The sequence below is a fragment of the Heterocephalus glaber genome, unplaced genomic scaffold, assembly GCF_053883595.1.
Source record: "Heterocephalus glaber isolate CG9 unplaced genomic scaffold, H.glaber_assembly_v1.0 deba00001720, whole genome shotgun sequence".
Taxonomy (NCBI): domain Eukaryota; kingdom Metazoa; phylum Chordata; class Mammalia; order Rodentia; family Bathyergidae; genus Heterocephalus; species Heterocephalus glaber.
Window position 1 is genome coordinate 3,951,543 of NW_028258433.1, and position 24,362 is coordinate 3,975,904.

A 24,362-nucleotide genomic window follows, 5' to 3' on the forward strand; every position below is an offset into this window, starting at 1 on the left:
AAGGAAGTGGATTGAGAATGTGAACTCAGGTCCTGTGCTCTTTTGAATACCAAGCCTCTTTCTGATTTTGTCTGGAAGTTTTATTCCTTCATTCAACAGGTATTTCCTGAGCAATATCATGGACTGACTATGCTAAACATCAGTTTTGCAAGGATATGTTTACTACCAGGTTTGTTGATCTTTTTCATTTCAGGGCAATTTTCTCAAGTACTTCAGGGTGACAGCACTTTCCTAGACAGGCAGAGACTCAGTGTCTACATTTGAAATATTTATATCCTTGTAATTTATACTCTTGCAGACTCATGCATATTCCCTACTTGTGCTAGTTTACTCCATTTAATTTTATGTTCATGGAACAACCTGTTGCTTAAAGTCAGTATTTGCTATGGGGCAGGATTAATAAAGTCAAGACTTCATAGTAGCATGTTCTCATGATATTGTCACCAAAGGCTCCTACTGAACATCAGCCCAGAAAAGGTCCCCAGGTACTAAGGTGATGCTGGCACCAATGAAAACCAAATAGAATTTTAAGGTACAAATCCTAAGAATACTTTTTGAGTGTCATACAGGGGAAGCAGTTGTAAATATGTGTTTTTTTAAAAAACCAAGAGCAAAGGCTTCCTTTATGTTTGTGCTGCCCGCTTCATATTTCTGAAAATAGTTGGTTCTTCTGATGGTTGAGTTGATAAAGAAATGAGATGTTTCAGTCTCTGCTCCAAATTCCATGGCTTTTTAGGTTCTTAGAGGTGTCTAAAATATTTCTCTTTCTTATTAAGCGAGACATTGACATTATTTTTATTGAAATGCGCAGGGAGCCCCGGCATAGCTGCTACCGTAATGTACAAGCCAATCTTGCTGTTTCATCACTACTGTTAGGTTAATTATCTGTGAGATGCACTGAATTCTAAGTCCCCCTGTGAAATATCAGTGCAGGGAATTAAGCAATTAAGCAGAGACAAAAGCTATATTGGTATAACTAGACTTTAGCATATATAGTTTAGAAAAACAATAGCTCAAGATGGAGGAGTTGCAGTATTTTAAAAGATGTCTAGAGATTCATTAGCAATGTATGCCCTACCACACCACTTTTATTACACATATTTATCTTGGAAGAATGGATTTTTGTCATGACAAAGCTTTCCCAAGCCCATAATAAACTGATGAGTTGTGTTTTCCCTCTCAATGTTAAATGACAGGGAGATGCTTTTGCTAACAGAGTTAGGCTCCGTCAGCCCTGTGTTATCATTTCATCTATCCTATTACCCATTTCACTAAATATGTTCTTTCATGTCCTGCTATAGTTTAGATCTGAAATGTATACCCCAAAACTCATGTTTTCATTTTCAACTTGGTGCTATTAGGAGGTGGTGAAACTTTTAAAGAGGTGGGGCCCAGTAGGAGGAAGTTAGATCATTGGGGTGTTCCTTTGAGGGAGATTTTGGGATTCAGTCCCTTCCTGCATCGCTCTGTTTCCTGACCACTTTGAAGTACATAGCCTCCTCTACCATATGCTCCCACCATGATGTCCTGTGCCATCACAGACCCAAAGCAATAGCAGGGCAAATGAACTCTGAAACCATGAGCCAAACTAAACCTTCCATTCTTCTAAGTTGTTTACCTTAGATATTTTGTCAGTGATGGAAAGCTGACTAACGCATGTCCTGTGCCCAAAATTGAAACAGCTGCAATGAGAATGTCATGTATAGTGCATTGAGGCATTGGTGTGCGCACTGGATATCTATTTTGTCATCTACTTGCTTTAAAGTCAGACTTTTATAGAGTGATCCATTTGTAAAAATGATTTATGGATGTAGAACCTGTGGTCCAAGGTTGTCTGGATAATAGTAGAAAATATTCTTTATGATAGCACGTAGCAGGTCACACTGGAAGAAATTTAGAGATGTTTAGAGTAGTTAGAATAAGAGCAGGAAAGGGTGACCAGAGAAAAGAGAGCAAAGAAGGAAACAGGAAAAAAAAAAAAGACAAGCTTCATAGAGTCATGGTGATGTTGGTTATTATCCCCAGGAATATCTCTAGTGGTTACACTGATAGAGAACAGGGAGGAGTTGTACAGTGAGCGATGTATTACATTAGTGTGGCTGTGAAAACTGGAAAGTCCAGTCAAGACACAATTGTGCTTTAGGTTGTATTTTCCTTTTGGTCATTCCTGAATTGACCGCCTAATTTCCTTCATTTTCCTTTGTGTGTTGCATGAGTATCATTTGGAAGAATGTTTTAGCTTACGTATCTGTGCTTTGTACATATCTGAGATTAGAAGCCCACTCAATTTTAATACATCATGTTTGCTAAGATCATAGCAACAATTTAGGTGGTTGTCTTTGCCATACACAAAAAAAATACCAATTAGAATGATTCCTTTGTTCTTGACTTAGAACCCTTTGTCTCTTACCTGCTAGAAATTAATGTTAACAGCCAGTCCCTTATCTAATTAAGTTTGAAGACTTTTATAAAGTAATTTATCCAATGAAATCCTAGGCTAATGGCCACTATGAAATACTAAACGTGCTAGCAGTCTTTCAGCTTTTAGTGAGAACTGTGAAAAGGGTTTATATGAATGGATTAGATTGCATTTTAAAGTGCAATAAGTGACATAAACAAATATGAAAAACTTACCCTGTAACTATTTGAGCAGTAGTGAAGTTTCAGGGCAGTGTTTAGGTATGTTAGTTTAGTGTATCCACTGTAGAAAAATGAATGTGTTTTAAAATGACAGAAGACCTATGATATCAGATTTTTTATATGAGCTGATATTTGCATAAGTAATCAATGTCTCCCTTGGGATTGTTTTCTTGCTTAATAAGTGTGATATGTTATATCCATTATAGGAGGCAATTAGAACACAAATCAAATGATCTTTTTTTTTTTTAATGGGGAGAAAGTTCCAGAAAGAAGCCCTGGAGTAACACTGCCCAATAGAAGTATAAATATGAGCCATATATGTAATTTTAATTTTTCTAGTGGGCAAATTGAAACAAAAAAGATACCGATGAATGAAGTTTAATAGTACATTTACTTTAACTAAATGTATCTAAGATATTATTTCAATATAAAAATTATTAGAATTTTTTCCCACTTTTTTCTCAAGTCTTCAAATGTGTCAGGTGCTTGTGGGCCGTGTGTGGCTGTGGACTGCACAACTCTCAAACAAAGACTTATGGGACCAAGCAGGCAAGAAAAATGAGCTACTCTCAACTCAGCTGGGTCTTGCCTTATCCTTAGTGCTGCCAGACTTTCTGATTTGGGGGGGATGTCCGAAATCCAGAGTCCAGTGGGAAATTTCTTGATTTTTAAGATTGATAACTAATTCAAAACTTTCAAAATATGCTGGGAAGTTAGTGGTCTATTCCTAGTACTTCAAATTTTAGTCTATGTAAAGATCTCATAATCATCCAACGTGCTGTATTAGTTAAACTGCAACTTCTAGAGGGCAGGCAGAGTCTGTCTTGTTTTTCACTGTATCCACAGCACCTGATGTGTGGAAAGGTTTGGGCCAGTCCCTACTGAGTGGATGAATAAGTAAACAAATAATTTAAAACCCAAGGAAAATATGTTGGTGAGGATGTAGAAAAATTGAAACCCTTGTACACAGCTAGTGGGAAGGTCAAATGGTGCAGCTGCTATGGAAAACAGTTTGGTAGTTCTTCAAAAATAAATACAGAACCACTATAGGACCGGTGATTCTCCTCGGAGTTATAACCCAAGAGAATTGAAAACAAGAACATGAAGAGATAGTTATGTACTTGTGTTCATAGCAGCGTTATTCACAATAGACAAAAGGTAGAAGCAAACGTGGTATATACATATAATGGAATATTATTCAACCTTGAAGCAAATTCTGACATATGCTACAAAAAGAATGAAACCTGAGGACATTATGCTACGTGAAAGAAGCCAGTTGCAAAAGAACAAATACTCTAGGATTCCACTTATATGAGACACCAAGCGTAGTCAAATTTGTAGAAACAGAAAGTAGAATGGTGGTTGCCAGGGGCTTGGGGCAATAGAAATAGGAAGTTATTTAATTGGTACAGAGTTTCCATTTTCAGGATAAAGAATTATGTGAATAGATGGTGGTGATAGTCATATCATAATGTGAATTATTTAATGCTACTCAACTGTATATTTAAAAAACAGTTAAAATGATAATTTCTCATTATGTGTATTTTATTGAATTTAAAATGCTTTAGAAACGCAAGAAAGTTGAGTGCCTTATCCAAGGTCACAGTATTGTAGTCTGCAGCTCTTTCAACTACTACAGACTAACCCTCATGTTTTTTGAGTCACACAATAGTAAAGGAATGACTCAGAGCTAGGAACCCAAAGACCCAGGTCTTGATAAATAATGTAACACCACTGTTCCCACATATGCCCCATCCCATCTTGCTGGAAGCAGCTGACCAGTAAGGTTAAAGTGATAAAATGAAATCAATATGAGAAAAATATATGTACTTGATTAATCTAGGCTAGGCTGAATTCACTATCCACTGGGAGATTAATGTGTTATGGAGATTACAAGTGCACCAGTCTTGTTGAACTGATATCCCAGCAAGATCATTCCTGAGATCAGTTAAAAATAATAACAGAATGTAAGTCTTTCCTAGTTGCTGATCCTACTAGTTTTACTCTGCTTTTATCTTTATGATGATGATGGTTTTATTTCATCATCTTCCGTGTGTGTTGAAATGCCCCCTGAGACAAATTCTTCTGCGAGTAAGTGAGGTGGCAAGAGAACCTCATGTACAGTAGGATATGGAGTCTCTAGTGGCAACACCACCCCCGATGCCGGCATGGCCACTGACTTTCCTGACTCCGAGCTATGTGAATTTCTGTTGTTCAAAGTAGCCAGAGTTCAACAACTAGAGAAAAAGTCACAACCATTTCATATTTTATTCTGTAGAGATTTGCTTTGGTAGGAAAGCAAAAGGCTGTTTTCTGTCACATGTTATCTAATGGGACATTATCTTGAAGTAAAAAAAAAAGATTCTGTAGTGGTTCTAAATACATGGCCCAGCTTATTCACTGCCATGTTTTAAAAATGAGCACAGCTCAATGACTTGAGGGTTGTTGCTTACACATATATTCTTCCCATTGTTTGGAGAGCTTTTTGGGTTTTTTTTTCCTGCTATAGGGTCTGTGCCAGCCTTGAACTCAGGATTTTTTCCTGCCTCAGCCTTCTGAGTGCTGAGATTACTGGTGTGCACCACCACACCTGGCTTTGTTCTGAGACCTTTAGGTCACATAATGCACTATAATAAATTTAAGATTGATTAAAAGAGTTGAAGTAGAAAACAAAACCATATAACTTGAAAAGAATGTATATGTGAAAAGAAAAACCTAGTTTAGGGATAAAGGCTGTCAAGTCAGTGAATAAAATTACAAAATAAAAATTGATGAAGCCAACTGCTTATCATTTCTTTTTTATGTTTTTTTATTTTTTTGGTACTGGGGATCGAACTCAGGTCCTTGTGCTTGCGCAGCAAGTGGCCAAACCACTGAGCTAAATCCCCAGCCCTCATTTCTTTATTTTTATTAGTACATGTTTGTGGTACATAATGCTGCATTCTTTGTGGAAAATTGATACATGTGTATAAGATATTTTATTTCCTTTTTCATCCCCTCTCCCTTTCCTCCTTCCATCTCTTGACCCTCTTCCTCTTTGAGAAAGATCTACCTACTTCCTATCATCTATCTTTTATTTTGTTCTTTATACTTTATACTATCACAAATATAACAAATTAAACTATTTCAGCAGAGGATAGGCTGATATATGTATAAGACTTTCAAATGTACTTTTAAAAAAAACACCATCTCAGTAAGATAATAGATAAGACACATGATTAGGCACAGATTTTTCTTTAAAAGGAAAGAATGTATATGGCTAATAAAAGTGGAAAAGTCACTTTTTGTAAAGAAATCCAAACTAAAATAAGATGAATTTAGTACCCTCTTACAAAACTGGCTTTGAAAGAAATTTGGAAAGATAATCCTCAATACATGCCAAGCTTCAGGGAGGCATTTATATACTGCTGGCTAGAGTACATTTGATTGGTGATAGCCTTCCTAGAAAGTTATTGAGTACCAGGCAGTAGGAGCTTTAAATGTGTAAGAGCAGTGTGTAAAAGTATAAGTAATTGCACTTAGAGGAATCTATCCTTACAAAATAATTAGAAGTGCTGATAAAAATTTCTGTATGATATATTCACTGCAGAATTATGTGAAGTCATGAATAATTGAAGATCTCCCAAAGCAACAAATGTAAAATTTAGTTCATTAAGGATGACAGTAATGCTGACATTAAAAAATTAGGAGTCTGAAGAACAGTGTTTATTAAAATGTGTTCAGAGCAAAGTGTAGTGGTGTATATCTGTAATCCCAGCACTTGGAAGGCTGAGGCAGGAAGATCACCATGAATTGGAAGTAATCTGGAATACATAGTGAGACTTTGTCTCAAAAACCAAAAAAAGTATTCAGTATTTATCAAAGGTATTGGTACTCATTAAAAATGTGTTCAGGGTCAATTGTGCACAATTGTATAGTGTGCCATTGTGCACCTATGTACAACTGGTCTATACTTTGGTACAGAGTACTATACCCATTTGATTAAGTATATGTGCATGCACTGAAAAACAATCAAATGAAAATCAGCAGTATGTTAGAAAGTTATCTCTCAGCAGCCAAATTCTGAGTAATTTCATTTTTATTTGGTTTTTTTTTGCTTGTTGTAAATTTTTTAGAACCAAAATATACTATCTTATAAGTGACAAATGGGTTTTTAAAGAACTGAATTGCCAAAAAAACATTTATTATGAAAAAGACTCTTCATCTTTCTCCACAGATTGCTCCTGATGCCATCATTCAGTTTGTATTGACTCTGTTTGTCCCTCGTCTCCATCAGATAACCAACTTCTGCTGTCCTCCTTGTTGCTTCATAGACCTGATCTTTCCTGTCCCTTCCTACAATCCACCTTGGTTCAGGTCTTCGGTACTTTTTTAAAATTTAATCAGTATAAAAACTTTCTGTGGCACTCCTCTGCCCTCAATTTTGAATCCTGATCCTGGCTTGCTGTCCACCATTCTCAGCACGTGCTCCCCAGGTTAATCCTCAGATTCCCTCTCTCAAGCCAGCCGTGCCATTCCCACGTGCTCTCACATTTCTGCCATGTGCTGACTACGAACACCACCTCTGAAAATCCAGCCATTCATTTAACCAACACTTTACTGAGCAGATCTCATGTGCCAGGCACTCTGGGCACAGAGATGGACTAAACACAAGTCTTTACCTGAGAGGGGCTTACAGTCAGCTTGGGAACTGTGTGAATCAGCTTTCTGTCACTCTGCCAAATACCTGAGATAATCAGGGTATAAAAAGGTTGATTTGGGTGCATAGTTTGAGATTTCAGTCCATGATAAGTTGGTCCTGCTGCTTTGGGCAAGGCAGCACATCATAGCAGGTATGTGTCTCAGAGCAAAACCACTTATCTCATGGAAGCCAAGGAGAGGAAGAGGAAGGGAGCCATGCTACAATCCCTAGTGACCTGAGGGCCTCCCATTAGGTCTTAAAGCTTGTACCATCTCCCAACACACTTCCTTGAGGATCTTCCCCCAACACATGGGTCTTTGGGAAACATTTATGAACCAAACCTTAGAAGGGAGGCAGACAAATAAATAGCTAGTTATGTTTTCTATAGTAAGTGTTATGTTGAACAGGTCATCCAGAAGTCGGACTGGGATTTGAACCCAAGTCTTCTGACCACCAGAGTCATGTTGCTCCAAGGTAAAGAAAAAAGTCCAATAGCCACATGAGGCTAGCTCCAGCCCCTGTGTCTGCCACACTAAAGTGTTACGACTGCATCCTCTTGCTAGTTAAAATAACAGAAACTTTTTTATTATTTTTTTTTTAGACAAAGTCTTGCTGTGTAGTTCAGGCTGGCCTTGAACTCACTGTGTAGCCCAGGCTGGCCTCAAATTCACAGTTATCTTCCTGCTTCAGCCTTCCTGGTACTGGGATTATAGGTGTGCACCACCAAACCTGGCAAGTAACAGTAATTAATAATGTCTACTCTGTACCATGCTGTAAGTGCTTTGCCTATACTGGCTCAATCCCACAGCAGTTTCACAGTATGCTGAGGCACAGAAAAACTGAGTGATTTGCATAATGTTATATCTTTTTGGTTTCACTGTCCGGGCTCTTTATTCTTATGCTTTAATAATTTATCTTACCTGTTTGGGTGTCTCTACAAACAGTAAAACATGCAAGGTCAGAGACTGTCATGGGTGTGTTTGAATCATAGCTCAACTGTAAAACACAGTTTATGTCCAGTACATTTGAATTGCATTGCGTTACATTAAAGTGAATTTGAACCAAAGTCTTTCAAGGGCTCCTTGAAATATTCTTTTTGCTTTGATTATCCAGACTTATATTTTAGTGGGTGGACAGGGGAGTGGAGAAAATAAAGGTGCTACAGTATACTTCACATCTTAACTTGACATGTCATGACCCTCAGGCACCGATAACAAGTCTGTGTTGGCTGAATTCATCTCTCTAGTCCCTGCTCAGGAGTAGGATCCCTACACATTGGAAGCCATCATAGTGGTTACCTTGTTGAACTTCTCACCATTTCCAAACTGAGACTTGACTGCAAGGCTCTAAGAATAAACTATTCTGGTATGTGAGAGATTCTTTTTAAACTCACTTTTTCTAAGTCTGTAGCTTTTTTGAGGGAGAGAGTGAGACCTGCCTGGTCAGATTCCAACACCATGGAGTTAGAAAGTGTGAGTTTAAGGGCAATGCTGTTATGCAAGTGAACACTCGTTTCCTAACTGTGCCCGGAGATAAAACAGTAAGCTTCCAAAGCAACCTCAGTTTTGCATTTTAGAAACTGGTGGATTGAGCTGCACAGCCATAACAGCGGGATCACTAAAGACTTTGATGCCTATGTGCAGGAAGGGTGGAATATGTTAAGCCTTTTCTTTTTACCCATCACCTTTGCACACACTTGTGGGAGGTAAAAGCTGCTGTGAGGTCATGTAAGGACATTTCAGCACTTCTCATTCCAACCAGTGCTTTGCATTTGCTTAAACAGGGCAGGAGGTGGGGAAGAGAGGAGAGAAGAGTATATCACACACTCACCCTCGGGTGCCATGGCTTTGTCACAGCCTTGCCTGTCATAGCCCTCCCCCTACCACAAATCACACTACCAGTTTTAACAGCTTATTATTTCCATTTATATAAAATATTCACTTTTCTTGTTCAACTGGGAGCATGGAAGCAGAGCTACCTTCTTATTCCTTGGTGTGTTGTCCATAGTGCCACATGTGAGAAGCAGCATCCTCAGACTAGGGAGAGCAGAGGTGTTCCACAACACATCTGCCCTAATTTGAATACCTGCATGTGATAGGAATTTAGAAATCTGTAAAACTACTACCTATATGGATTCTTCAGTACAGATTTCTTAATGAAAAGTACAGATTTAATTGAGAAGGCTAAATCATGGTTTCCTTAACAAAAATAGGCAAATTACATGGTATAGTCCACTTTACACTCTCTCTCTCTCTTAATTCCCTGATCCCTTGCTATCCTAGCACTGTTGATATTTAAAAATCACTAGTGTCCCAGTCTGCTTGGAACTCCCCTTGTTTATGGTTCTGATTTGCTGCTTCTTTTCTCTGAATTTGTTTTGTGGCAGAGCTGAAGCTTCCTGAGATCCTTTATAGCAAGCTGCAGAGACAGCTCCCTCTCATGTTGCTTCAGGTTCAAGCGAAAGGATGTAGACATCATTAAATGTTCTTATATTACATGAATTGATACACCGTGTGGATTTTAAAATATCCTGTAAAATGCCTGCTACAATTGTTTATTACTCCAGGAATGCCCACTCCTCTCTCTATTCCTATCTCCTTTCTTGTTTTCTGCAAGCCTGGTTTCCTCTAATCTTGCTGCTTGTGCTGTGACAAGTGAGAAAGGGTTTGAATTCATATCCTGATCTAGTTTTTGGCAGAAGAGAGCTGTTTTTGAGGATTAACTCAACTCTCTAACACCTCCCACTTGCCACCATCTTCCTGGGTGTATTGCTCAAGATTTTTATGTTTTTCTCTTTAACTGTTTCATAACCACTAGGTCTGAGCTATATTGCCATAGTGTTTCATTCAGATTTCTGCAAATTTTTCAGTAAATAAGTCAATGGGGAGAAAAATAAAAGAGACTAACGTGTCTAGATTCACTAGTATAAGTAGTTCTATCCCTGTTCTTCAAAGTACAACCCTAAATAGGACTTCCAGTCACAACCTCAGTGCCAGCACCCAACCTTCAGGATGTCAGTGAAGCCCAAAGATGCCTGTTCTTATCCTGAGGTCAGTCTTGACATCTGTGCTGCCTGTCATGGAGCAAAATCCGCAGCTGACCCAGATGTTGGTGCTATTGCCCCTGCCTCCCTCCATTAGCAAAACAAAGGTTTTAGCAAATCCATAATGTTCTCTCTGTACTTACTTGCTGAGGGGCACATACTTCTCCCCCCAAAAAGAAAAGGATAGGATTCCCTCTGTGTTTTAATTGCTAGAAAAGGCTGGAGACAGGTTCCTCAAGCCAACCCACCTGAGCCCCTTCAGTGGTAATGTTTTTGTTCTTGCCACTATATCCAATCCCATCACTCCTATGGAGAGGATTTACTAGCCAATCCACAATTCTGCAAGCCCCAGAGCCCTATAACTGCCATGGCTGAGGACCCATATGTGGCCCTGACACTTGCTGAAATTCAGAAAGGCTGCAGAGAAGTGGTCCAGTAGAGCCCCCGTGACTCCCAGTGCAGCTCACTAGCATTGCTGCCAGCTCACCCAGGCTACAGTGACTCCTCAGTAGCATCAGTAGATGTCCCCACCCTCATTGTTGTTACCTTTTGTCACCAGCCCTCCAGTGGCAGACTTTCTGACTTCCCCCATGGTCTGACAGCATCATCCTGCTACCTGCAACCATCTGCTTTGGAATGGATTCTAGAGTAAGCTACTTCATTGACCTAGAATAGCATCTCCTTGAGTGCCCAGCCCTGTGTGCTGAGGCATTTCTGCTGGTGCCATCTCTTTCTGCCATCAGGAAGATTGCTTTCTCAAGCACTTCTGCCCCTTCTTCCATCTAGACTTGGTCAAAGTTACTTGGAAAAACGTTGGAAGGGAAAGGACTAGAACTCAGATCACTGCAAGGCCTCTGTACTTCATAGTAAATTAGTGGGTACAGCTAGTTATATGGGAGAAAGACTGTCCCACTGCACTTAAACGCATTATACTCCACCTGTGGGCACTAACAGAAGGAATGACTCCTTTTCTTCCCTATAAGCTCTGAGCTCAGGCTTCAGGTCAGCCCAGCTGCGAAGTCATATAAACAATGATCTCTTTGCCTGTAAACAGAAGGAGGAATCTTATAGTTACTGAGTCCTACAAGTTTCTAAGTCAGTTAAGTTTTTATTTCTATTAATCTCTCTTAATTTAAAAAAAAAGTTTATTGGTATAAAGTGTTTGTGAGTAAATATTTAAGAAAACTATTTAAAATAGTTTCCATATGAAATTTCCTCCAAAGAATGAACAAAGCCATAATCTAGCACTTTGCATGTAGAGCTAATGAAATAAATTGAAATTTAGATGCCTACCTCTGAACACTGTTTCGTCCATGTTATCTTGTGACTCACTGAGGGAAGGGTATAATCATCATTTTTAATGACATAGAAATAGAGTGGTTGGTATAGAATAGAACAGAACAGAGTCAAAGATATAAGTGTCTTACACTGAGTAAGGCTAAGTGTAATTTCATGGAAATTTTGTTTCAGTTACAGGTTTACAGATGTCCATGTGTGTGTGTGTGTGTGTGTGTGTGTGTGTGTGTGAGCGCATGTTGTGTTCATACATGCTTGCACACAGATCCCCATTTATATGTGTGCTGAGTGTCCTGGAGCTCAATGTAAACAGCATGTCTCACTGTGGGCCATGGTCAGGCAGAGGTGCAAAGTTGTGCTCAGGAGACCCCTCATGGCCCTGGCCAATCCACCTTGGTCCCTGCTTCCTTCACTGCTTTTGAAGCTGCTGCCTTCTCCCCAACTTCCAAATGTATTTTTTCCTTTCTCAAAGCCAAATCATGTATTCTTGACTGTTTGTGCCATCTTGGAGCCCTTGTTTTTCATTCTTGCAAGATGACTGAGATGAAAACCAGAAATAGTGGTAGGCAGATGCTAGATGAATGGCATTTTAACATTCCCATTTGAATATCGTATTTAAAAATAATTCTGGTTGCTGTTTTTAATTGTTCTCAACTTAATATGGCATTTCTGCTGATAAAAATCCATGCTGTAGCTTCATGTAATGTGTGCTGGTGCTTTGTACATGGCCCTACCTAAAAATTGCTGATAGCCATATGCCTATGTGTTACTTGAGTCAGGTCAATATGGAAAGCCCTGAGAACTGCTGAGGAATGCCGTAGAATGGCCATTTTCAATTCCTTGTTTGGTAGCTCAGTGGAATACAGTAATTCAGTGGTGCCCCTGAACAAACAATCACCTATATTTTAAATGAGCAAACAGTTAAATTCCACCTAAGCACCAGGCACTCAAGTACATGATTCTGCTGTAAGCTGCTGATAGCAATGCCCAAAGGAAAGCCTGGGAGGCCTCCCCGTAGATGACAGCTCATTTCAGTGCCTTGCACATTTGGAGACTGTCACTACCAGATGTGGCCATTCATTTCCTTAATACAAAACTAAGAGTTGAGAGACAGTTATATGAAAGAACCAACAGGGCCAGGTGTGATAATTAACTGATTATGTCAACTTGAGTAAGAAACATGCAACTAAATTGGATCGACATAGTTCTGGGTATGGCTGAAGGGATTTGTTGAAGACAGACCCACCACACCAACCATTCAGGCTTGTTGCCTGAATGGAATAAAAGGGAAACAAACAAGGAAGGCTCACTTCTTTTTCTTCGGATGAGCTCCAGTCTTTATCTTCACCTTGGACGTTGCCTTCTGGCTTCCATCACAAACCCTTTGGCCTCCTGATATGGACTTACATGGGACTCTACAGTGAGCTTCAGGTCTCTAGAATGCACACAGCCCTTTTACACTTTTCCACACCCAACTCTGGGGCAACCATTGCAAGCCTGTCTTGTAAATCCTTATATATTTGTATATCTTGAATTAAATCTGTTTCTCTAGTAAGCACTGACTGATACACCAGGTTTCAGCCCTTTCTTTTGTACTTTGGTTAATAGATGGTAGGTATAAAAACTCCTACAGCTTTGTAACTCCTCATGGTAGTGGCAGGGCTTCAGGTGGGATATGTATTGTTTATTCTCCATGTGCTCACCTTTGGTTCTCAGCATATTTCCATGTCCTGGGATGATAGTATGACAAACCAATGGAGTCCAGTAGATACAAGCAGGTGAACGTGAAACTTCTATGACCTGGATTTCTTGTCAAGTCTCCTGGTCTACATAAATACAAAAGTAAGACAATACATTTTTAAGATGCTTTCTGTATTTTGGCTCATAGAATCAAACAAAACTTTAACTGGGCAGAGGAGGAGGTATAGCCTTTTAGTGCATTAAAAGTATTACTATCTATGGCAAGTAGAGAGTATCTTGAATGTTTCCTACACAAAGAATTGATAAATATTTGAGAGTATACTTGTTACCCTGATCATTATACATCATATACATGTGTTAAAATACCACAGTGTACAATGTAGATATGTACAATTATTAAATTGCTTAAGATTTTAAAAATATTTAAAGGATTATCTATTTAAAGTAAGAATTAACACAAAAACATCCTCAAAGCAGCTTAATGCAAGAAGGCCTTATTTTATAGGGATGAGACAGAAGGGTTGGGTTCCATGCTCTGTTACAGCACAGGGACCATAGCCCAGGCACTCATCTGAGATATATTTCTGCACCTGTGAAGCGTCTGACAAAGTGACTCTGAGTACACAGTGAAATGCACATGTGAAAATGCTCTGGGTCCGGAGCACCATGTCACCATCTCTTTTTATTGCCTAGTTAACAATACCATATAACACATAATTTAACACTCAACATTTTTTCACTGTTACTTGGTTCTGTGATTAATAATATAGAACTCTGAACTTGTATGATACATTGTCAGGTGCCTTACTTGTTCATTTGAGACTTTATAGTGTTACCACATAAGACTAGCCTGTATATTAGCTTTGCTAATCTTAGGAACATATCAGTTATTCACTAGCATGGCTCCTCCTGTACTTTATCTTATGGAACCTACCAGCAACATTGCACCATATATCTCGATCTTAATCTGAAACCAATAAGTTAATATAGGTTTCTGTGGCCTTACATTATTCTGTATGTCAGCTGATTCGAGAATTCTTTTTTCTTTTTCTCCTATCTTTACTTTTTGAAGGTTAAAAAATTAATAGCTGGATATTATTTTCTCCTTTAAGTACCTATTTTTAGATCATAATTCTGATGTATCATTTATTTAGCTTTTGAGAAAAAGAGAATACAGTATATAAGGAAGAATGTCCGCTTAAATATATTTTAAACACCATATTGTTTGCAGCAGAGTGAAATAGTATGTGCTCACTGCTCTCTTCAAGTAAATTTAGTTCAAAATAACAGACATGACAGTTATTCCTTTTATTGCATAAGAAGAAAATTATGTACAATATCAGCTTTCTGAGCTTCCCCATGATTAATAATGATTAATAATGTCAAGTCTATAACTATCAGAAAAAGATTCTGTGAACATAAATTCATCCTATCTATAATTTTTTCCTTTTATTTTTTACCATGGATGGATCCAAAGGAAACAAAACCATCTGAGGCAGGGAACCACATGATGTCATTAATTAGCTCTCCTGACAGGATAGATAATTATCCTCTGAAAGCCTCACATAAAAGCTCTGATGGTTCGTGGACAGAATTGAGCCAGCTTAGAAAAGGCACAGAGACTGCAATTATAATGTGAATAGTCCTAATAAGCATGTGTGTGTGATCTTTGGGATGGGATAGTGCCCCATGGTTCATAGTCAGCCTTCAGTATATGCTGGGTGACTTCCACTGGGCAGTCATGAAAATGAGACAGGGGATGATTTCTCATGAGAAAAGTAACATTCTCGGAGATGTTAGAATGACACAGTTAAGCACAGTCTATATTTATTAGTGTGTCTGAAAATGGGCCCCCGGACCCAGTCATATTGCAGCTGATTAGCCCAGGTCAGGGAAAGAGTAGATAAACTGGAATAAGGACTTTTCACAGGCTGCACAATCAGGGATTAGAATGAGTGACATTCGAAAAAACAAGTAAGGTTTAAGTAAATTAAGGGTTTAATGAAGAAAATCAGCAAAAGCATAGTCGAACGACCTGAACCATTTTACCCATCATCTGACATCTTTAAAATAGTACTACATGTATTCTAAAAGTACATCTGCAGGGCCTTGTTACTCCACAGAGCATTTTCCCCTTTGTCCTTGGAAAGATTATATTATATTATATTGTATTAAATAGAGCATTCAGAAACATTTCTACTTTCATAAATTATCGAGTATTATTTTAGATAATTTTTATCTGTCTGTTCTGTTACCAAATCTTTCTGTTTCTTCTTAATATTTTTCTTGGTAAGAAATATGCATTTGTTCAATAAACTTTTATTAAGCACTTGGTAAACTAATTCTGTTAAGGCTGGGACATTAGTCTTGGTGTCTGTCATGGTGCTTGTTACACAGAAGGCTTGATATTTAATGAATCGTTGCCTAAAAGATAAAATATATAACTTGATGGACTCATAATCTAAAAGCTGTATCAAAAGATGGAGTAAAAAGACAATAAAAAGTTCTCTAAGATGCTGAGTGAAGGGCTATAAAAGACAAAGTAAAAATACTTCCAGAAGACATTAAACCAAAGAATATAATTTATAGATATTTATATTTACAAAAGTTTACTTCAAGGGGCACTCAAATTTAATATTGTGAGGGAAAAAATAAATGAGATATTTTCAATACTATTTTCCCAGAAACAACAATAGAATAAGAATTTGCATTCTAAGCAAAGTCTTAATTCCCAACAAATTTTTCAAATAATGGACAGAATGACCAAGCTTAATCAAGCATTTAGCTCTAGTACTTTATATACTTTTTTGTTGTACATATTAAACTTCCTACCATCTGAAATTTCATTTAATCTAATATGGTGTTGTGCTCAGTTCTGACTTTATCATCCTTGCTGTATTTTACCATACCTATTCAAAAGGTCAAATAACTTACAGGGTGATAGAACTGAGATTAAATCAGGTCAGGAATTTTGGGGGGCTTCTTGATGGCTTGTTTGAGAAACTCAAATGGAATGTATTTTATTTGCCCCCTTTCTCATTTTGAATTGCTCTGAATCAGGTATGCAGAATAGAAACCTGGTGTCTATCAATATTTTAGTATTAAAGACAAATTCTATGGGCAACAGCTCATCTCTAGCAACTGTTTTACCTTGAATTCCAACAAAATGCATAAATTGATATGACTTTGTATTCCAATTTTACTATTTATTCTTTATTTATAAAAGCATGCTCCCTACTGTTTCACTATTTTTGTTGCAAATATCTAAGGTACGGTAGTACCTCGGTTTAGGAACTTAATTTGTGTAAAAATTTTGGGGAAGATGATTGTGTTTATGTGTGAAAGATGGCTTTAGCTGTGTTTGTCACCCAATGCAGAGTTTTCGAATGGAAGCAACATTTTTTGGAATGCTTCTGTTGCAAACCAAATTGTTTGAGAACAGAAGCGTTCGTGAACTGCGGCATTAATGTATTAGTTTAAACAGGTTTGGGTTGGAATTTGGACCCCAGCTAAGCAACCGTGTGACTTTGTACAATTTACCTAAGCTTTTTGCAGGGGGACCCCAACATCACTACCTGTAAAATGAAAATAACAACACAACAACAAACAAGAAAATAACAAGGTTATTGTGGGGAATGAAGAAACTAATTGATCCTCATGACATGTCTAGCATAGTGTGTGGCAAATGAGAGGCACTTAAAAAGTGTTAGTGACAGGGCTTACATAGAGCAAGCCCCCTGAAGTTGTCAGTACATAACTCGTACAGCTTTCAAAGTAAACCCTGATTGGTTATTTTTAATATCTTTCTCTAGGCCAAAGAGATCCAAACACTTGATTTACCTAAGACTTTTAGATAGTGTCTCTAAGTTGGAATTTTTAAGTTTTTAGATCCTTGAGGAAAAAAAATGCAGTCATCGATTTGGACAGTGATGAACCCTCATGTAGAGGGTATACACCATGTCACTTAGGTACCATCTAAGTGTATGTTAAGTACACTCCTGTGCTGTTCATACAACAGTGAAATCACCTAACAACATATTTTTCAGAAACTTAACTTGTCATTAAGTGACACAGAACTATACTGGAAATGTTTGGGGTTGCGAGGGATGCCTTTGAACTGAAGCAATCAGGGAAATGTTCTTAAAGATTTGGTGCTTTGAGGATGGGTATTCAAATTAGAGGGAATGATTTGTGGCTTGGGGACAAGGTTTAAATGCAGTTGAGTGCTAAGCGTGACGAAAAGGGGACCTTCATGTATGTGTGTGTATATGTGTGTGATCCTGGGGATTGACCCCAGGACCTTTGCACGGAGATATGTCCCCAGCCCTTTTTTCAGTTTTTATTTTGAGATGGGATCTTGCTAAGGCACTAAGTTGCCCAAACTCGGCTTGAACTTGCTTATCTTCCTGCCTCAGCCTCCCAGAATGTTGGCATTACTGGTGTGTGCTACTACACCCAGCTAACTTTCATGTAATTTTAACTCTAAGAAAAATCAGAAGGTAACCAACCTCTTGGAATTACATGTAAAGAATGGGATTTCAGGCTCGCTGTGAGGAGAGTCCTTGCTTACGCTGTCCTCTGGGTCATCCCTTTTGAAAATCTCTTCCTTCAGAGGCTCACATCTAAAGTGACACTCTTCACTGAGCCAGGCCTGAAGTCCTTTGTCTTTGCCCCCCCCCCCGGTTTGAGGGGCTCTGGGACTCAGACAGTTTGGGGAAAGAGTGTGCCCTGGTGAAGAGGAAGCTGGGCTGACTGATGTCTCATTCCCAAGCCCTGGGAGCAACAGCCAGTTTCCCAGCATCACACTGGGGACTCCACCCTGGAATAAGCAGCCTTCATTGCTGCCTAAGGGGCCCCTTGGGACTGCTGAGAGCTGAAAACTGCAGCAGAGCTTTCTCCCAACCAGACATGGCTCTAAAACAACAAGAAGAAATAATTTTAGACTACAACTTTGACCTTGTGAATAGAAGGAGAATGATGTAAATAAAGAAAAACAGAGTGGAAGGAACTTTAACAGGAAATTGATAGGATTAAAAGTACTAGATTCTAAGACCTGACACAGTTTTTTAATTCCCTAAAAACCAGTGTTGGAGAGTTTAAATCTTAACCTCTTTGTCATTTTTTTAATTTGTAATGCTACATGGATTAGGACCTGCTTAATATTAAATGCTATTTTGACACCCGTTATCTATTTGTTTTGCTTTGTATAGACAGTACATAATGCCCTGTACTTAACCCTGCACTGAGTGTTTTAGTTTCCTTTGGCTGCTGTAGCAGATTACCACCATTTAACAGCATAAAGAAACATAGATTTATTCTTTATAGTCTATAAATTAGAAGTCTCAACTGGGTCAGCCTGGTTGCGATCCTTTTACAAACTCTGGAGGAAAACCATTTCCATGACTTTTCTAGCTCCTAGAGGCAGCCTGCATTTCTTGTCTCATGGCTATGTATGCTCTGATCTCCTTATAGCCAAATCTCCCTCTGATTCAGGCCCTCCTTCCGCCCTCTTATTAAGACCTTTGCCATCCTTAGGACCCACCTAGATAATCCAGGATAATGTTCCCATTTCACGGTTCTTTGTGTAGTCTCTTCTGAAGAATTCTTCTTGCCAGGTAAGACAACATATTCCCAGGTTCCAGGGTTAGGATTTGGACACTTTTGAGGGACTGTTATTCATCCTACCCCACTGAAGCCTTGGGATGTGTCAGGATGACCTTGACTGAAATAAAACAGTGGAGAAAACATGAAATGTTGGAAGTGGAAGGTAATGGAAGGTACATGACCTTGTATAGGACTCTGTAGTTTAATGTAATAAATATGTGGCAAATGAAATGTATTTTATGTTTAGAAAGAGAAAGTCTGTTGAACATTTTATAAAAGTTTTGAGTGCATGGTCTAGAGTCTAAAGGGTCTAGACCACTGGTGGTGAACTTATGGTCCATGTGCTGCAGGGGAGTGTTTGTTACCTTTGAAAGCTCTAAAAGGTTCACCATCACTAGTCTAGACACTAGACCCTCTTCTTCACCCACTATATAGTATTTAATCCATTATTCAGGGAGCACCTGAAGACCCACTGCCCATGGGGTGCCACCATAAATACTAGGCAAACCACAGACACGCCAGCTCATTTCCTCTGGGGATGCAGTTTGTCTGCACCTTATATTTAGCATAGAAATTGATTGTCAACTCTGTCCTGGAGGAGTAACATGAACTCACAGCTTAGCACATCATATCCTTTAAAGGGCAGTCGTGTTTTTCTGGCTTCCCCTTGTGGCTCACGAAGCAAGATGCTATGAAGAGTTGCAGGAAGAATGCTCATGTTAGATAGCCATCCTTGGAGGCTGAGGTAGCAAATGGCACCCTTGCCGTAAAGAAAGTCTCATTTGGGGTTTGATGAGCAACTGCTGTGGACTGACAGTGGCTGAAGGAGCCAGCGTACAGAATTCTCACGCTGAATCAGATGGAATACTTCACTGTAGAGGTGTGCATCCTGGGGTGTGAGGCCTGGAACCTAAGGCTTTGTACCTGCTCATCTTGGAGTCAGTAGGCGGGGAGAAGCTTAATGATTCTCAGCATGTCCTCTCTGCAGCACCTTACGTGCTGCTGAGGATCATACTTTCCTCATACTGTAAGTGCTTATGCCAGACTTCAAGCCTCTCTCTGTCCATCTCTCTGCCAACAATGTGAGCTATAGAGAGAACCAAGTTGCCTGCGGGCTCCTCTCTCAGTGGACAGTAGGAAAACCGTTCATTCACATGTCAGATGCCCCTCACTGCATACAGGGTATTTGTTGATGACTAATTAAAACCCATTCATTGAGTACACCAATGCCTCAGTTCAGAAACTTCTGTTGGTGAACCATTTGGTTCACCAACAGAAGTGTTCAGCAAAATTTTGCTTCTGTTTGTGAACTCTGAATCAGGTGAGGACCATGACCATGGCCACCTTCCCTTGAATTGTGGAACAAATTAAGTTCATGAACCAAGGTACTACTGTATTTACTAATGTGCCAGATACTACTATTAGCCCTTTACATGACCTCAGAACTTATATTGGAAGTGCTCCTATTATTGTGCAGAAAATGAACACGGAATAAATGAGTAACTCTCACAGGGCCACACATCTAGTGGTGCTGAAATTGTTTTTAAATCCAGACAGTCTGAGATGGGAGCCCATACTATGCCTGACTGCTGTTGGGCCTTGACAAGATAAGGTGCTGATGTACTTGAGTAAATATTTTTAAGAAAAGTTTAATGATAATGCAAACACTTATGAGAGTTATTTGCATTTATGAATTCATTTAATACCCAGAAACAACCCCACCACCACCACCAAGGAAGATCTGGTTATCACTGATGAATAAATGAAAGCATAGGAGGCAGTAAGAAACTGGCCCACAAGAATAGTAGGTGGCAGAACTGGGACTTGAAGCCAAGCAGCCTGCCTCTGTGCTCTAAAAGGAACACATACTGTCAGTGAGAAGACAGAGATAACACCCAAGTCATGTGCTACAATGATGGCACTTACTGAGATTGTAAATGGCACTGTAATTGTGGCAATATAGAAGTCAATCCAAGAAAGATAAAGTCTTGGGCCGGGGATTTAGCTTAGTGGTTCCACCGCCTGCCTTGCAAGCGCAAGGACCCGAGTTCTATCCCTGGTACCAAAAAAACAAAAACAAAAACAAAAAAAAGGAAAGATAAAGTCTGATTCATGTCCTCTGGGGACTTGCAGCCTGAGACAGGTGACACAGACTCAGCTGATTATAAAATTATGTGATGACGTTTGGAATTCAGGGGACCTCACAGCAAGAGGAAGGGGGAGTCTAGACTCTGGAGGCATATGCCTCCTAAAGACACAGGAAGATGCCATTCACACACAGCCTCGCCCACTCAAATCCCGTGGTTTATCTCTGCATACAGTGGGTGCTCTCCTCTCCTGGATGCTTCGCTGTACCACTTTCTACAAGAAATAAAGTCTCAGGGCCTGTAGGAGATGACAGTGCTGGCTTAGATTGTGAACAAAGCATGCTAGTTGGCATGAAAAAGGAAGTGACCCAGGCACAAGGGTCACTTGTGTAACGCATGAATGACACTGCAGGGAGGCAGGCAGGACCACAGCAAGGCTGCCCAGTGTGAAAGGACTAGAGAGGCAGTGCTATGAAGGATGTGAAATAGAAATGATATTGTGATGGTCAGTAATAGTAAGTTCCTTCAGAGCCTTTAACAAAGGGAATAAGAAATAATTATTAACTATGGAAGCAGAAAAATTAATATGCTAAATATTCTTTATAGTTATGCCTTTGGGGTTTACATTTTTGTTTAGGAGAGCCTCGTCCTTAATTCTACTGTATAACAAACACAGTTAGAGTGAGATTTGGTTATAGTCTTAATCTATGATGACCAGATAGATACATGATATATGATTGAGAAAGGAGATGTAGTTATTTCCTGCTGCTGCTGTAATGAAGAACCACAAACAGGGGTTTTGATGAGCACAGTTCAGTAGATCACAAGTCCAACATAGGTCTCAGTAAACTAAAACCAAGCATGCATTTCCTTTCTGGGGGCTGAAGGGAATCCATCTTCTTGCTTCCTCCAGTGTCCAGAGGCTGCTTCTTTTCCTTGGCCAGTGGCCCCTTCCTCCATCTTCATAACCAGATCAGGTCCTTTTCATGCTGCCACCTCTCTTGTTCTGTCTTCATAATCACATTTTCTTCCTTTCCCTTGCTATCTGGAACCTGAAAGTTCTGGGATTATACCATTCTCTTCCAAAACTGGTCTGCCTTTCAGCTAGGGAGTTATGAATGAGGATATAGTAAGAATGATCAGACAGGAAAGATAGCAAGCATATCGCCAGGAGTCAGAAGCACAGATGATATAGAAAAGAAAAGCAGAAAAAAGATGGAGAATCAAGAAGTATGTCTTAGGGCTGTGGCTGTAGTTCAGTGACAGAGTCCTTGTGTGACATGTGCGAGGCTCTGGCCTCCTTTAAAAAGTGTATCTGAGTCTCATTTTTTTATTTTTGGGGTACCGGGGATCAAACTCGGGACCTTGCGCTTGCAAGGCAGGCACCAGAACCACTGAGCTAAATCCCCGGCCTGAGTCTGAATTGTTTAATAGGAAGTATTTTTAGTAAAATTATGCTTGTCAAATAAATAAAATTTAAATGCTTTTAGAAAAAAATACATGGTTTTTATTATTCAAAGGAAGTAATTTATGATACAATCATAAAGACATTGAAAAAATAACTAATAACCTAGGCAGTACTGAAACAGTGGCATTGCAAAGACTTTCTAGGAAAATCTGGATTCTGTTAAACTTGTAGAAATTTTGTTTCCCATATTTATTTTCTACCTCTCTACTGTACTCTATTACAACCATAGGAGAAAAGAAAAAATTTATCTGTATCAAACAGAAACATGATTCTGGCACCTAAATGAATTTCCATGAAAAAAATAGAGCAAAATGGACAGAAAGAAGGGGCAGGCATATTTTATTACATTTATTATTGTCTTTTTTTTGGTACCGGGGATTGAACTCGGGACCTACTGCTTACTAGGCAGGCGGCCGTACCACTGAGCTAAATCCCCAGCCCTTATTGTCCTTTTTTGTAGATTCTCCTGATTTATTTTAAAATCCTGGTTATATAGTACTAGAATTTATATTTATAGCTAAATAAGTATATCCCTTAGGCCCAAGTTCGTATAAAAAATAAAGGTGTTCTTGTTTCAAGAGATATTTTAAGGGCTGTGTATCAGTCAGTATTTACTAGAGAAACAGATATAATACAAGATAGATAGATATATATGAGAATTTACGAGATTGCCTTACAATGGCCACCCTCCAGAGGGTCTGTCTGCACACTGGAGACCAAAGGAGTCGGTCAAAGTTCCGGAGCTCACTACGGTGTCCTGTGGGCGTCTGTATCAGGAGGCTGATGAGTCTGAGATGGAAGGCTGAAGAGTCTGTGCTGGAAGGCAAAGACTGGAGCTCCTCCAAAGGAACTGGAGGAACTGGAGCATCCTTCCTCATTTCGCCTTTATACCAGTCAGATGAGGAGCAGCCCTAAGGTGGATCTCCCATGACCTAAGATGTGGAATTCCTGAGCCAATTTAGCTAAGATTCCCTTAGCCAAACTTCTCAAGTTGACATAATCGCACAACCATCACAGGCTGAGAATAGAGCTTAATGATACAATGCTTGTCTAGCATTTGCAAGGCCATGGGTTTGAACCCTGATGCCATACACACAAAAAAGATATTTTTAAATCTTCATATTCTGGATTGGTTTAATAGTCTTAGGCGCCCTCACCCCAGTCTTTGTACTCAAATATAATTGCCAGCTCTTTCCCTTTTTTACTTCCTATATACCATAGGAGCTTAACAGCACACCTGTCCTTATAGGATATTATTCTCATTTCTTCATTGTTCTTTAATTTCATTTTTGCCTTTCTTTCTTAGCCATATATAATCTCATACTTTGATGAATAATTCCTTCAGCTCAATGGATAAGAGAAACCAGGCAAAACTTCACCCTCAAAGTAAGTTATTGGCCTAATTTATACACCAAATCTCTTTTTAGAGTTCCATAATTGTTTTTTAATCAGGCACATTAGTTAAATTCCAAGCATCAACAAAAAGAATTAAATACCCATAGTTAAGTGCTTTTCAAATTAAATATTGCCAGGGTCTGAAGTTTTGTATTTTCTAGTAAACAGCACCAGTCATCTGCCTCAATCATTGAGTGGTATAATGCCTCCAAGGCACAGGAAGATGATTGGGTTTTGGTGAGCAGTTATAGAAGGCCAGTCTGCTCAGGACAAAGACATAGTACAAAATATATTTGATCTGCACTTACAATTTATGTGCCATTGTCTTGTGATTGAAGTACTGTGCTAAAGATTCTGGGTCTGTGATCAATTAGTAATGTCTGCATGGATGGAGAATTTGGGAGTAGAAATGTGTATTCCATTTATTTTCCATTCTTAATAAATCCA

The 24,362-nt window shown here is 39.0% G+C and overlaps 1 protein-coding gene and 1 pseudogene across 5 annotated transcripts in view; both read left to right on the top strand.

Moving 5' to 3' along the window:
- The window catches only part of LOC101726059 (NACHT, LRR and PYD domains-containing protein 14 pseudogene), a 58,364-nt pseudogene extending 34,544 nt beyond the window's left edge, over positions 1–23,820 (top strand). Inside the window, exon 2 of the transcript XR_015446672.1 lies at positions 1–23,820. This exon is cut by the window's left edge and continues 23,433 nt beyond it. The product of XR_015446672.1 is annotated as an NACHT, LRR and PYD domains-containing protein 14 pseudogene (transcript).
- Fry (FRY microtubule binding protein) overlaps positions 1–24,362 on the top strand; it is a 475,943-nt gene that overhangs the window by 34,915 nt on the left and 416,666 nt on the right. The gene's annotated exons all lie outside the window — the stretch shown is intronic.